Here is a 13,422-nt window from a genome sequence, read left to right on the forward strand (position 1 = left end):
CATATAAAACCTCAGTGCCTTGAGCAGCTCTTAAATTACAGATGAATGACCCGTATGTCTCAGGAGAGGGAATTTCCCAGATGGGATTTCCTCATACTGATGAAAGCAGAGGTTCAGATGTGCCCATTATTCTTCCTCTACTGTCTTCTCCTCAGCTGTCATCAGCTAGTGATGTTCTGGATTGGATCCTTGAGCACCATGTTCATGGAGGGCTTGCTCTGACAAATTCTACCAAGCTAGGAGGGATGTGAGGGTAAGCCCAGAGAAAGGTCATGTGTCTACACTAAAGAACCAGCTGTGAGGAACTAATCACCAGATTCCCTGAAAGGTGACCAATCTTTAACCACAACAACTCTCGAATGCAGTTTGCATCTATGGGAGGAACCATATTCCCACTGATGAAATTACAGATGCTTGAAAAATGGAAATGTTATTGATGATGACAGCTCACACTAATGGAGCCACTTAAGTGATATCATCACTGTCTTCATAACAGCCCCGACATCTAGCTCAGTAAATATACTAATGCCCATTTCACAGCTGAGAACACTGAGTTTTAAAGAACTTAATTTGCTTGAGGAAGGCCTCATGGTCAATGGATCTTGGAGTAAGTATTTAAACCCAGGGGTATAGAGGATAAGCTCAAAACTTGCTGACACTGGTTTGCTAAGACTTTTCTCTTGACCTTTTGATGTCATAAATGTTTCCAGATCAACCAAACCTAAGGTCCCGTGTCCTGGGGCACCTCAATGAACCCTGGCTATTGAAATGCTGGTTTTGTATTTCCTGATTTGTTTTGAAAGCAAGTGGATGGCTTTGAGAAATTTCCAAGTTCTCCACACACAGATTTGCTTTTACATCTTTGCTGTAACAATGGATTCCTCAGCTTTTACATAAAGTCAGTTTTGTGCCTGAAAGACATCGTGAGTTCGTGGAACACGCTTTACTACATCCCACAAATTCTTCCTGAATTTCCTCCTATCAAAATGAATCAAAAGCAGTTTTTTCCTCCCAGCTCTCAATTGATCTTGACACAGGTTTTGAGAAGTGGTTTACCCTGCTCGGCAAAGAACTTTCCATCTATTTGTGTGACCAGTTCTGCTTCTGTCTCTTCATTTCTTCTATGTCTCTACCAATTTCAATTCTTGGTCTGCAGGAAACTATTCACATTCAGACCAAGAAACTGCCTAGCCTATCTTGTTTCCTTCAGTTTCCATGTATAGTCTTATGCTTGATTTAGGGAGTCAAGCAATTGGGGGAAAAACTCTTTTCGGACTGAAGTGAAATACTTTCACCCATAACAAGCAGCTCTCAACTCGACTCCTTACCTTGATGGATATGAATGTGTTATTTGTCACTGGAGAACCACAGTGTCACTTAAGAGCGGGCCCACAGGTGAGTATAGAAAAACAGTATTGCCAAGAAGTTTCCGTGGAAATCCAGAATCTCTCCTTAAACATTTCTTTCTTTCCACACTATAATAGAATGGACATTCTGGGATACGCTACATTACGCTAGTCATAGTAGTAATAAGAATGCCAATAATAATAGCATTCATATATCGTGTAGGGTATACAAAATGCTTTTCAAATATTTTCTCTTTTGATTCTCTCAATCCTGGGAGCTAAATATATATGTATATATTTAGCTTTTTATATTTGATACAAATTTCTACATCCCTAGCATGACAAGGAAGCGTTAACTAAATTTAACTAGTATTATTTGGCTTTTTTTTGGGGGGGAGGGGGTATGCAGAATTTTAAATGCTCTTTTCAGAATTTGACAATGACAATACATACAATATTCCATTGTTTCTGGGAGTCATGGATATGGACATTTACTCTATTGATGCTGATTTGCCTGCCTGACTTTGGTATTTCTCATTCGAGTCCTTCCCTAAAGAAATGGTGGAATATCACCATAAATACACTAACTCCAATTCAGAGATATCTTGTCCTTCTGCACTTTCTCCCTCTTATCCAATTATGGTTCTCTTCCTCTTTTCCTGGCTCCTGGCATTTCCTCACTACTTCACATAGATATTTCCCAATTTTCTGTCTTTGGTTCTCTCCTTGTCTCTCTCTTCCCTCTTTCAACAATGTCAGTCACTCATGAATTTAACTGTCATCTCTTAGGTAGGTTGCTTAATGGGTAGAACATAACTCCTGGCAGAGTAGGTACTCGATAGACACTTATTTCTAGAGGTACAATGGAGGGTGCTGTGGGCCTGCAGTCAGGAAGATGAGTTCAAAGCTATTCTTACACACTCACCAATTAGGTGAGCCTGGGCAGATCACTTAATTTAAGACATATATTGCCCTATTTTTTTCCTTCTACTCCAAGGAACAAATTACCCTTTCCAGGTTAAGTTCATGACTATTAATCTCATCACGAAGATGTTAACTCAGACCTTCTCTCCCCAGTAATTGGAGGGCTGCAGGGTGGAGGACTCAAACTCCTTCTCATGCCTTCCTTTCTCAAAGGCAGAACCTGGCCTCTCAGTTCATTTCACCTTGCACCTGCTGCTCTGACTGGTTTCTATTCCACGAAACAAGATGTCTGTGTTCTAGGTATCCCATGGTGGCTCATTTTCCTCACCTTTTCTGCTTCCTTTTGTGTATTGTCTCCCCTTTTTATTGAAAGCTGATTTAAAAAATTTAATTATGTCCCCAGTGCTTATTACAGTGTCTGGTACATAATAAAAAGGTGTCTAAGTTTCTAACCTCTTCTAACTAACCTGCCTGCTTCATTTCCTCCACTGCAAAATGCAGAAAATAATCATACCCACTTCCCAGGATTGTTGTGAGAAGCAAATAAAATAATATTTGTAAAGTGCTTAGCACAGGGCCTGGAAAATAGTAGGTATTCAACAAGTGCTTATTTACTTCCATTATCTTATGTGTCTTGTACATAGACTATTCAGAAATTTCCTTCTATATCTATCACGCTGCTTCTGAACTCTAGAGACATATCTAGTACCCTTGAAAATGAGCACATATCCCTTGTGGGAACTTTGCCTTATTAATTTGGCTTTTACTATTTAAACATTTTGTCTTTTATTAGTACCCTTTGTTTTCATATAATATGAATTTCTATTCGTAATTTTTCTCACCCATCCCAATAAGAGAGTCTTTGTAACAAAGATTAAAAAGAGAAAGTGAGAAAAAAATGTGCTTCAGCAAAAGTAGCTGACACAAGCACTATGCCCATCATTACCCACCTCTACAATGCAGGAGAGAAGTATATCCCCTTCTGCCCTACATTTTCCCAAATCTTTTCTGGGGCAAGCTTGGTAATCAGAAACACGCACTTCTTTGTCTTTTTGGTTCTTCCTTTTACTTCCATTGTTGTAGTTATTGGTTTGTCATTATCTCTGTTCTCCTAACTTTAATCTACATCAGTTCATGTGTTCCCTTCTCCTTAATCATATATCCCTTCAGCATAAATACAAGGCAGATAATAAGATGCATTTCAAGCAATGTTGCCAGTTCTTTTGATTCCTAAAGACTGAAGGCACCATTAGTTCATATTTTCTTCACGTCTTTTCATCCTCTTGAGTTTTTTATATTTGTCACCTATGAGGCACTGTAATAACTCATGGTTAAATGGATAGAGTGGCAGACCTAGATCCAGGAAGAAAGATCTTCTTTAGTTCAAATCTGGCCCTAAACACTTACTGAGTGACCTTGGGCAACTCATCTAATCCTCTTTGCCTTAATTTCTTTATCTGTTAAATAATCTGGAGAAGTGTGTGTGTGTGTGTGTGTGTGTGTGTGTGTGTGTGTAATAAAAAAGCTGACTTGTAAATTATACATAAAAGCTTAGAAATATGTGTGTCCATTCATATTATTTGATTCTCACCATAAACCGTTTTCCTATTTTATAGATGTGGAAACTGAGGCTGGGAGAAGACAAGTGATGTATTCAGGTCACTTAATCTACTTGGGCTTCAATTTCCTTATCTATAAAATAAAAGGGGAGGGATAGTTTGTTTCCGTGGTTCCTTTATGCTCTGACTTTATATCTCTTTAACACTTAAGCCAAAGTAAATATAATGCTTAATGAAAAGCTTAAGCTAAATGGCTAAAAAGCTAATGTAAAAATTTGAGGAATTTATGGATGACATGATTGTCTTTTTCAGAAGTTCTAAAGGCAAAATTTCCAGGATACCAATGTTGTCATTCTAAATGGAAAAAAAAAAAGGAATTAAAAAAACAGGCTCAGATTGCCCTCTCTTTGTCCTGTGGTCTGGGACTCACTCCTGACTCCATATGCAATGAAGGCTCTTTTAAAATGAGGTTCTCTTGTCTCATGTTGCTTATCCTAGAGACAGAGCTGACAATAAGATGGATCACGATCATTGTTTTCCGTCTTTTTGATTTTGCAAGATTGAAGACATTGCTTAGGATGATCATGTTTCCTTGAGCTGGGCAGTCAGAGGCATTTTCTCCAGTGCCCTATATTAGAAAGCATCCTTAACCCCTTGTACCCTTGGCTCTCAAGCTTGAGATTGTTGGGCCGCTTGGATTACCAAGCCCCATGACACCATCCTCTCTAATCTGTCATCTTCCCTCTTTGTCACATTTCAAATTTATTGTTTCCCTTGAATCTATTTTGGAGCATGCCAGCCGAGATAATACTTTTCATTTTTCCCATGGTATCTTTTCCCTTCTGGGCAATGAAATAACTCCTCCTTGTTTCCCTTTTATTATCCTTTCATCTTTATTGGCATTTTACAGTATGCCCCAATTTGGCAGTCTCTGCTAAATTCATTGATGAGCTCTTTATTTTCCAAAATGCTTTCAGAGATAAAGACCAGAACTAATAGTCATTTTGTAGCACTCTGGGCAATGCTGTCCTGCAATTGGATTTCTTATCAATGGACCTTGTTCTTCTTTGGTTGTTATCTAAGACAATTTAGACTCATTTTGAAAGTAAGATTTAATGAGATGCTATAGGCTTCTGTGCTTCTTCCCATGGCTTTTACCAGCATGCATCAGAACTACTATAGGAATTAGTGGATGATTTTGGAGAGTTCCTCAGGCTGGAAAAAGTCATCATCTTGGGGCCAAACTTGGGGTGAGATTCCCTACAGTTAGGGAAGTGGTTTCTCAGAACACTGCCAGCTCCGGACCATGTAGGAATCCTTTTCAGCAAACATCAGAGGTTGGCCCCCACGGGTTCAGATTCAGAAAGTTCGGGCTCTAAGGTGACTGGGTAGGAGAGAACATTAGGGGAAGACTGGAACCAGAAGACTCATTGATCTTCTAAGCCTTTGTACTCTTAGAAGGAAACATGAAGTATCTCTTACAGGATCTTGCAAAATTCATGCTACCTTATGAAGAAGCTTTTGAAAGATTGTCGGTTCATAAATCATTGTTTGGATTTTAGCAGGAAATTGATGCCCCAAAAGTGAGCGAGTTCTTCTGAATCCAGACACAATGGTAGTGACAAATTGAGAAATGTTTCTTATTATGACCAGGGCCTTATGGTGCCTTTTAATTTTTATTGGTTAGAGATTAGAATGGGCTCTATTCTAATGGAAATATTCCATTTCCGTGGATATAATCCACATCAACCTGAAGACATTTATTAAGTACCTATTACATGCTCAGCACTGGGCAATCTGAGTTTTAAAAAAGATAAACAAATCCCAACTGCTCTCTCAAAGCTTACATTCTGCTGGAGAACGGGCAGCAGAAACCTAAAAAGCCCTGAACAATTTATACAAATTAATAAAAAATGATTTTGAGTGGGAAAGAGTGCTAACAGCTGGGTTGTGATGGGGAAGCAGGGAAGACCTCTCATAGGAGTGTTAAACCAAGCTGGCCAGAACCAAGGGTCCTGTTAGCCAAGATTTTCACTGCTATAAGTTATAGTGTAGTTGATAAATATTCAGTGGATGTTGGAAACATCAAGACTTCTTTCTTTCTGGTTTTCAATTTAAGAAATGAACATGCCAAATCCAAGAAACTAGACACTTTTGGAATCAAAAATAGACCATCCTCATTAGCCACTTGCTTGGTTGCTTTCTGCCTAATGGGATTCCTGGACCTTGAATTACTATTCCTGATATTAACTTATTCTCCCTTCTGCCTCCTGATCTTTTTTCTTGAGAGCCTTAAATAATATAGCATTTTTTTTTCTTTGTTTCCTTGTTTCCATTTTTATTTTTTGGGCAACTTCTATTTCTCCCGCTCTTTTTTTTGAGGCAATTTAGGAGCAACTCTTTCTGAAGCTTTGTATTTCTATTTTCTAAAGATTCATCATAGATGGTGATATAATCATGAAGTTCTTTTCTTCTTGGTCTCTCTAGGACTTGGAAATTGCTTGGACATTGAAAGTGGAGGAGATACAGCAGCGTTCTTCAACTTTGAAAACTTGGATATAAAGGGCTGGATAAACAGAACACCGGATGATCCTTTGGTCAGGTAGGTGACAGATGGGCCTTTTGGATAAGGTTTGGAGTAGTGGCCTCTGAAGGACCTTCCAGTTCTGAAATTTGGTGATTCTGTGACTTATCAAATCAGACTAATATAAACTACCAGGCTTATCTTGTGGGGTGTTATAAGAATTGAATTAGGTAATACATTTAGTTGCTTTTTTGACTCTAAAGAGCCCTAAAAATGTCAAAAATAATACTCTCCCTCCTTTCTTTTTCTGTCTTTCTCCATCCCCACAAGTTGCTGCTAATTTCTATTTTCCCATTCCCCCTAGTTTTTGGTAAGATGAAAGGTCCAGCAATCCTTTGGTGCCAGATCCATTCCAGTTGCCAGAACTTTGAAAATTTTCATCCCCCCCCCCAATTCTTGGTCTTTTAAAATGCATAAAACTGGATAGAAAGTTCCTGCTATTTTCAAGATCGTCCTCCTTTTATAGCTTTGATGAGATGGTTCTCTCCAATGTCCACCCCCCTCCCTGCTTCTTTTTCATCTCTGAGTGACTTTTGAATTTCTTTTTAAAAAAATGTCCTCAACTTAACTACTGCTATGTTATCGTGGATGAGCTGGTATATTTCTCTTTTTGATGACATCCAAGGCATTAAATGCAATTGTAAAAACCTTTGGAAGTTTTCAGTGTTTTTTCATCCACAGGACCCTACTTGGGCACGTTCCAATTCCAGTTTTCTTGCAATTAAAACACGGCACTTCTCCTGACCCATGTTGGGATAGAGGTTTCACATCACTGCTTTCGGTGATTTAGCTCCTTCAGGAATGATGTGATCTGAAAATATGAGGGGCCCCTCCCTGGTTTCCATTATCTCAATGCCCTTTAATTTCCACTCAAAGTTTCTGAATCTCCCCTAGGCAGCAGATGAACCATTTTGGTAAGTATCTCATTATCCCCATCCATCCTTCCGGCTGACTATGTTTAACTGCTTTTGGTCTTGGGTATCATTCTCTGAAACCTGATTTCCTGTCACTGAGTGACTTACTATCGGCAAACTTGAATCCTTGACTGATCTCATAATTAATTGAAAGTTAAATGCTCTTGTTCTATATTCAACATTACTTCTGTAAAGATCATATAAAAATGGAAGCTGGGCAGATGAGTTGTTCTATGGACTTTTAACAATTTTCTTTCTGAAAGTTGTACTTTTTCTGTGACTTCATTGAATTGAATCCCTTGTCAAAGTAGGAGTCTTGTTTAGGTGAAAGATTTCTAGAATTGGAGTTGGAAGACTTAGGTTCATTAGGATCGCAGGGTCACAAATACAGAACTTGAAGGAACTACAGAGATCATTTAGTGCATCCCTTTCATTTTACAGATAAAGAAACTGAGGCTCAGGGGGCTGAATGACCATCTCAAGATCACCCAGTGGTAATCTTCAGAGTGGTAGTTAAGTCAAGATCTGCGAGTTGTAGACCCCCTTTATATGACTTTGCTTCTGTTCAATTGCTGATCTGTTACTGATTACCTGGGTGAGCCTGGAAAATACTTCCCCTTCAGACACCAGTTCTTCCTTGTCTTATCACCTTTGTCTTTATTATGGGCGTCTCGCTGTACCCCTTTAGGTCCTTCCTGGTTTGTTGTCTTCTGGCCCATTAAAATTCCAATGGGATAATGGGAGTCTTAGCAGATTTATCTTATCCTAGGGTAGCACAGCATAGACCATTCTTGCATCTGTCCTCATTAAGAGCATTTCAACTCTTGCTTAGTGACTTGTTATTTTAAATGCCATGTTTTATTTTCAGGGTTTTTTTTTTTTTTTTTTTTGACCTTGGGAAAATACTAATATACTCCTCACTGAGAGAAACAGGCAATGGGGACAGAGTGTTGGCCCTGCAGTAAGGATTTTGCTCCCACTTTTGTCACATTCTGTGTAGGTGGCTCCCGACTCCAGTCCAGGGTTATATGCGATATAGTTGGATCTACATCTGTAGAGGGAGTTTCCTACATTTGTAGAGAGCAATGAAAGGTCATTACTCAGTAAAAACATAGGTTCTGATAGGCAATATACACATTGTCTTTTTTTTTTTTCTTGTTGGGTAGTGTATATGTATATCTGTATATGCATATATCATCCTGAACTATTTTTATTTAGGTCCGATGTCATTTCATTGACATCTTCATTTAAGCTATATTTTTTAAAAATTGCATTTGTTTTTACTTAGTTTGGGTGACACTTCTTTTTGCACCAGTAGTATTCATTCATTTGCTCAGGCTTTAAAATAAGTAATATTTTGTAGTTACCTAAGCTTTGGGATTCAGCTCAGCAAATATGTCCTTTCAGCTTGAGTGACTTTGTAGTTTGAATCTTTGACTTCATGTGATTACCTCCTAATCATAATTGGGAAATGCCCCCATGATTCATAAGCAATTGAATCTTTGTGGGGGTTCTTGGCTTGGAACCAGCCCAGAACTACTGAGCTCTTTAGATGTATAATGGATCTGCTGCTAACAAAAATAATCATTTTCATTAGTTGCTTTCCTTCTAGGCCCTTACCTCTTTTATATGACTTTCTGCCATGCACAAGGGATTTTATTAGACTGTTTACCTCAATTATCAGCCTTTTCCCAGGTAGGCAAATCAAGAATGCCAACCTAGGAATTGGAACAGGGCAATAAAGCATCCGAAGACTTTGCTTGAACTTTTCTCTAGTGCACTTATTATCACACCATGCCTAAATAGCCTTATTAGTGTGGGTATCATTCTCTTATACAAGGGAGGGCCATAAATTAATCTGAGCAACTTCACCAGGTTAAAGAGCAAGGTCTTTGGTTTGTCTTTTGGCTACAAATTCTTGAAAAGCATGAATATTCTTACAGGAAGCAATTTTTGGACCAAATTACCTTATTAGGCTGTGGAAAAGCCATTAATTTGATACGTATGGATTAAAAACCAAGTCATTCTGGGATGGTTTGATTGCATCAGAGCTAGTGTAGTCTTGAGCCATATTCAGACACTTGGGAGAAGAGAGAGAAGAAAATGATGGTAAGACTAGCTCATAATTAGTCACCAGAGAGTAGATTTTGGACCTGGAGGATGGATTGGGTGAGAGTAGGGGTGGTGGGGGGGAAAGGGGTTGAGGGTGAAGAGTATGATTAACCATATGTCTCCTCCCCACCCCACTTGTACAGATCGGGTGAAGAAGAGAGCTCTAAGACCTAGTCTTCTAGAGAGGACAGAGCTCTCATCCAGTCCCTGTTGGGATCCTCTTAGAAAAAAAGATCATGCCCTTGATTCTGGACAATTCAAAGGAAGGAACCCTGCTGGGGATGAGGGGAGACTGGAACTAGCCTGGAGCTTTTCCTCCACTATTCCTACAAAGGCTGGCAGAGATCTTAGACAGGAGGGGATCCCAGTCAGTTGGTATTTTCAATGTCTAAAATGGTGTTTGGCCAAGTGTGATCACTTCAATCCACTGAGGATGGCTAAATAAATGCAACCATAAAAACTGTTAGCATTCATCCTTGGGTCTCATCATTTAGGGCTTTAACACTCCTAACACTGTTTTCCCCCCCAAAGAAATCTGAGAAGCAGCTGAAAAGGAAAATCAAGTAGGAGCAATGTCATGAAAACCCAGAGCAGAGACAATGCCTGTCTAAAAAGAGAAAATGATTAATAATAATGAAATGATGCAGAATAAACATCAATTTAATTCATGGAGTGCCTGCTCTCTGTCATTATGCTTCTCTGGTCCTCCTGACTTCAGTGCTTCATCCACTGCCCCACCTAGCTGCCTCTGACTGCTCTCTTTCTTAGTCAGGACCAAATGGTTTTGATGACGGCTGCTTTATAATATAGCTTTAGGTCTGGCACAGCTAGGCCACCTTCATTGGCATTTTTTTCTTTAACTCCCTTGAAATGCTTGACCTTTTGTTCTTCCTGATGAACTTTGTCATTACTTTTCCCAGCTCTGTAAAATAGTTTCTTGGGAGTTTGATCAGTGTGGCACTGAATAAGTAGATTAATTTAGGTAGGATTGTCCTTTTTATTATATTCACTCAGCCTACCCATGAGCACTTGATAGATTTCCAACGGATTAGGTCTGACTTTATTTGTGTGGAAAGTGTTTTGTAGATGGGGATTATTTCTTAAAGAATAGTTTAACTGTGATGAGGAAGAATTTGGGAGGCAGCAGGTTAAAGTGAAGGTTTTTTTTTTTTTTTTTTTTTTTTTTTAGTATAGGAGAGGGAGGGGAGAAAGCAAGGCATGTTTGTAGGCATCCTGGGAATGTAGCCAGTAGATAAGGAATGATTTAAAATTCTGGTGTAGGGGGAGATGTTTAGCAATGATTCAGGAGGAGATAAAAAGATGGAAGGGATGGCCTAAAGGGCATAAGAAGAAAAGAGATCTTAAAGAAGGGAAAAGGACCCACATGTGTAAAACTGTTTGTGGCAGTCCTCTTTGTAGTGATTAGAATCTGGAAATTGAGTGGATGCCCATCAGGTGGGGATTGGCTGAATAAATTGTGGTATATGAATGGTATGAAATATTATTGTTCAGTAAGAAATGACCAGCAGGATGATTTCAGAGAGGAAATCTGGGGAGACTTACAGGAATTGATGCTGAGTGAAATGAGCAGAACCAGGAGATCATTGTACAGGCAACAACAAGATCATATGATGATCAATTCTGATGGAAGTGGATCTCTTGAACAATGAATGATTCAAACCATTTCCGATTGTTCAGTGATGAAGAGAGAGGACTGTGGAAACTGAGTGTGGACCACAACATAGCATCTTTACTCTTTCTTTATTTGCTTGCATTTTATTTTCTTTCTCAGTTTATTTTTCCTTTTTGATCCATTTTTCTTGTGTAGCAAGATAATTGTATAAATATGTATACGTATATTGGATTTAACATATATTTTTAACATATTTAACAAGTATGGGACTACCTGCCATCTATGGGAGAGGATAGAGGGAAGAAGGGAGGGGAAAGTTGAAGCAGAAAGTTTTGCAAAGGTCAGTGCTGAAAAATTACACAAGCATATGTTTTGTAAATAAAAAAAAAACTTTAATAAAATTAAAAAAAAAGAATCTCAAAAAAATATCACAAGAAGAGAGATTAGCCTGATTTTGGTGACGAAAATGGCTGTCTTTGGATCAGAGGTTTTAATTAAAGGAGGAAACATAGGAAGATACAGTTGAGATATTTAGAGTTTTAAAATAAAATAGAATTTACACAGTATAAAGATTTAAGATATGTGAAGTACCTTATAAATATTATCTCATTTGGTCCCCACGACAAATCTGGGAGGTAGGTGTTATAATCATCCCCATTTTTCTGATAAAAAAAATGGAGGCAGTTAAGACATTAAGTGCCTTGGCCAGCTCCATATAGTTAGTGTCTGTGGCTGAATTTGAACTTAGATTTTCAGTTTACCTCAGTATTTACTTTGTGAAACTGAGGCAGTTAATGATTTTATTAATCATCTTAATCTCCTTTGAGTCCCCTTATTATTCAGAAGAGACTCTACTGACCTGGAAATCAAAATCTGCCAATCAGGAGGCAAAATAAAGATTTCTCAAGGTTGACCTTTGCAATGTCTGTAAAGTGAACTAGGATCCTATGTAAACAACCACAGAACTGGCTCATACCAGACAGAACTCTTGCATAAATATTTTGTTCTATGGCCTTTGGAGATTTTTCATCCTGACCCACTTCCTTGTTCCATGTACCCCAAAGTATCTTGTGATTTCTGTAAGAACACACATGGAAACTGAAGCTAAGAACCTGATTAGGCCATGACACAGTCATCCCTATCCAGCCTCTTTTCAAACAATCCAACCCTAAGATGAGCTCAGTTCCAACCACAACTCTGCATTCATGCCTCCAACTTGAGAGGAAAAAAAGCACCCCAGCAAGTAAAACTGTTTTGTTTTTCTTAGGCCGAACTCTGGGGTTGACATCCATCTCTAACAGGGACAAAGAAAGAGCCCACCAATCAGTCAAGTATTTACTGAGCTCTTGCCTTACGCCAGGCTATCGGGAGCAAAACAATAACATCCAAGGACAAAACAATCTCTACTTGCAAAGAACTTGCATTCCAATAGTGAAGAAAACACATGTGACTGCACAGAATGGGCATTAATTCAATGCAAGATAATTAAAAACAAGATAGTTTGGAAGGGTGGGTGCTAACTGTGTGTGGGGAGAGAGGGGAACCTGCAAAGACTTCCTGCAGAAAGTGGTGCTTTAGCTGCTCAGGAGGGACAGCTTCTGTTTTTATAGGAGATCTGGAGCCAAGGTCATGCTGTGAAGTGGAAGGGAAGCAGGGTGTGCAGGTGTCTTGAGGAAAGAGAAGAATAGACAAGGAGTTTGGGAGCAGTAGCAAGTACTTGGCAGAAAGGAGTGAAAGCCCAGGGACAATAGTTTAGAAAACTTATGTCTGTCCTCTGCCTCAGACCCCTCTCCAGATCAGTGAAAGCTCCTCTCAGAGCTTCCATTTACCAAGGGTGCTCGGGGCAGCCACCTCTTCATTTCCTACCTTACTACACTCCTTTGGATGATTTCTTTCTGCCTTTGAGGTATAATCCTTTACTCCTCCCATCTTTCTTTTGTGTGTAGCCTTTGAATGGGATAAACTGAGTGAAGATCTCTCATAAGAAAGTGGCTTCCATCTGTATCCTAATTATAACTTGAGCTTTGCAATTACAAGTTGTGCTGTAGCCAAAAGCCTCTGGTGTTCCTTTATCTTAGATAAACATACATTTCCCTCCTGTTCTCCCTGCCCTTTTTGACACAATTAGCATTAAGATCCCAATATGGTAAAGAGTATCATTGGCTAGTATTCTCTGTTTGGGGGTAGATTTTTAGTCTCTGGGCAGATTAGAATGCAAACCTGGACTCCCCAGCCAATAAAAGAAAAGATCAAAAGTGGGGGAGGAGGGCTTCCATGTTAGGGTCTGTATATTCCAGTGTTTTGCAGCTTATACTTTGTACTCCTCTCGTAATGACACCTTGTCTTTTGG

The 13,422-nt window shown here is 39.0% G+C and overlaps 1 long non-coding RNA gene across 1 annotated transcript; it reads left to right on the forward strand.

The window, feature by feature from the left end:
* The first annotated feature begins 819 nt into the window (after positions 1 to 819).
* LOC127547217 (uncharacterized) lies at positions 820 to 12,649 on the forward strand. The gene is made up of 3 exons (XR_007950095.1): positions 820 to 1,395; positions 6,317 to 6,431; positions 12,340 to 12,649. It is a non-coding gene; the product is annotated as an uncharacterized LOC127547217 (long non-coding RNA).
* The last annotated feature ends 773 nt before the right edge of the window (positions 12,650 to 13,422 follow it).

This window comes from Antechinus flavipes, chromosome 2 (genome assembly GCF_016432865.1).
Source record: "Antechinus flavipes isolate AdamAnt ecotype Samford, QLD, Australia chromosome 2, AdamAnt_v2, whole genome shotgun sequence".
NCBI classification, from domain to species: Eukaryota; Metazoa; Chordata; class Mammalia; order Dasyuromorphia; family Dasyuridae; genus Antechinus; species Antechinus flavipes.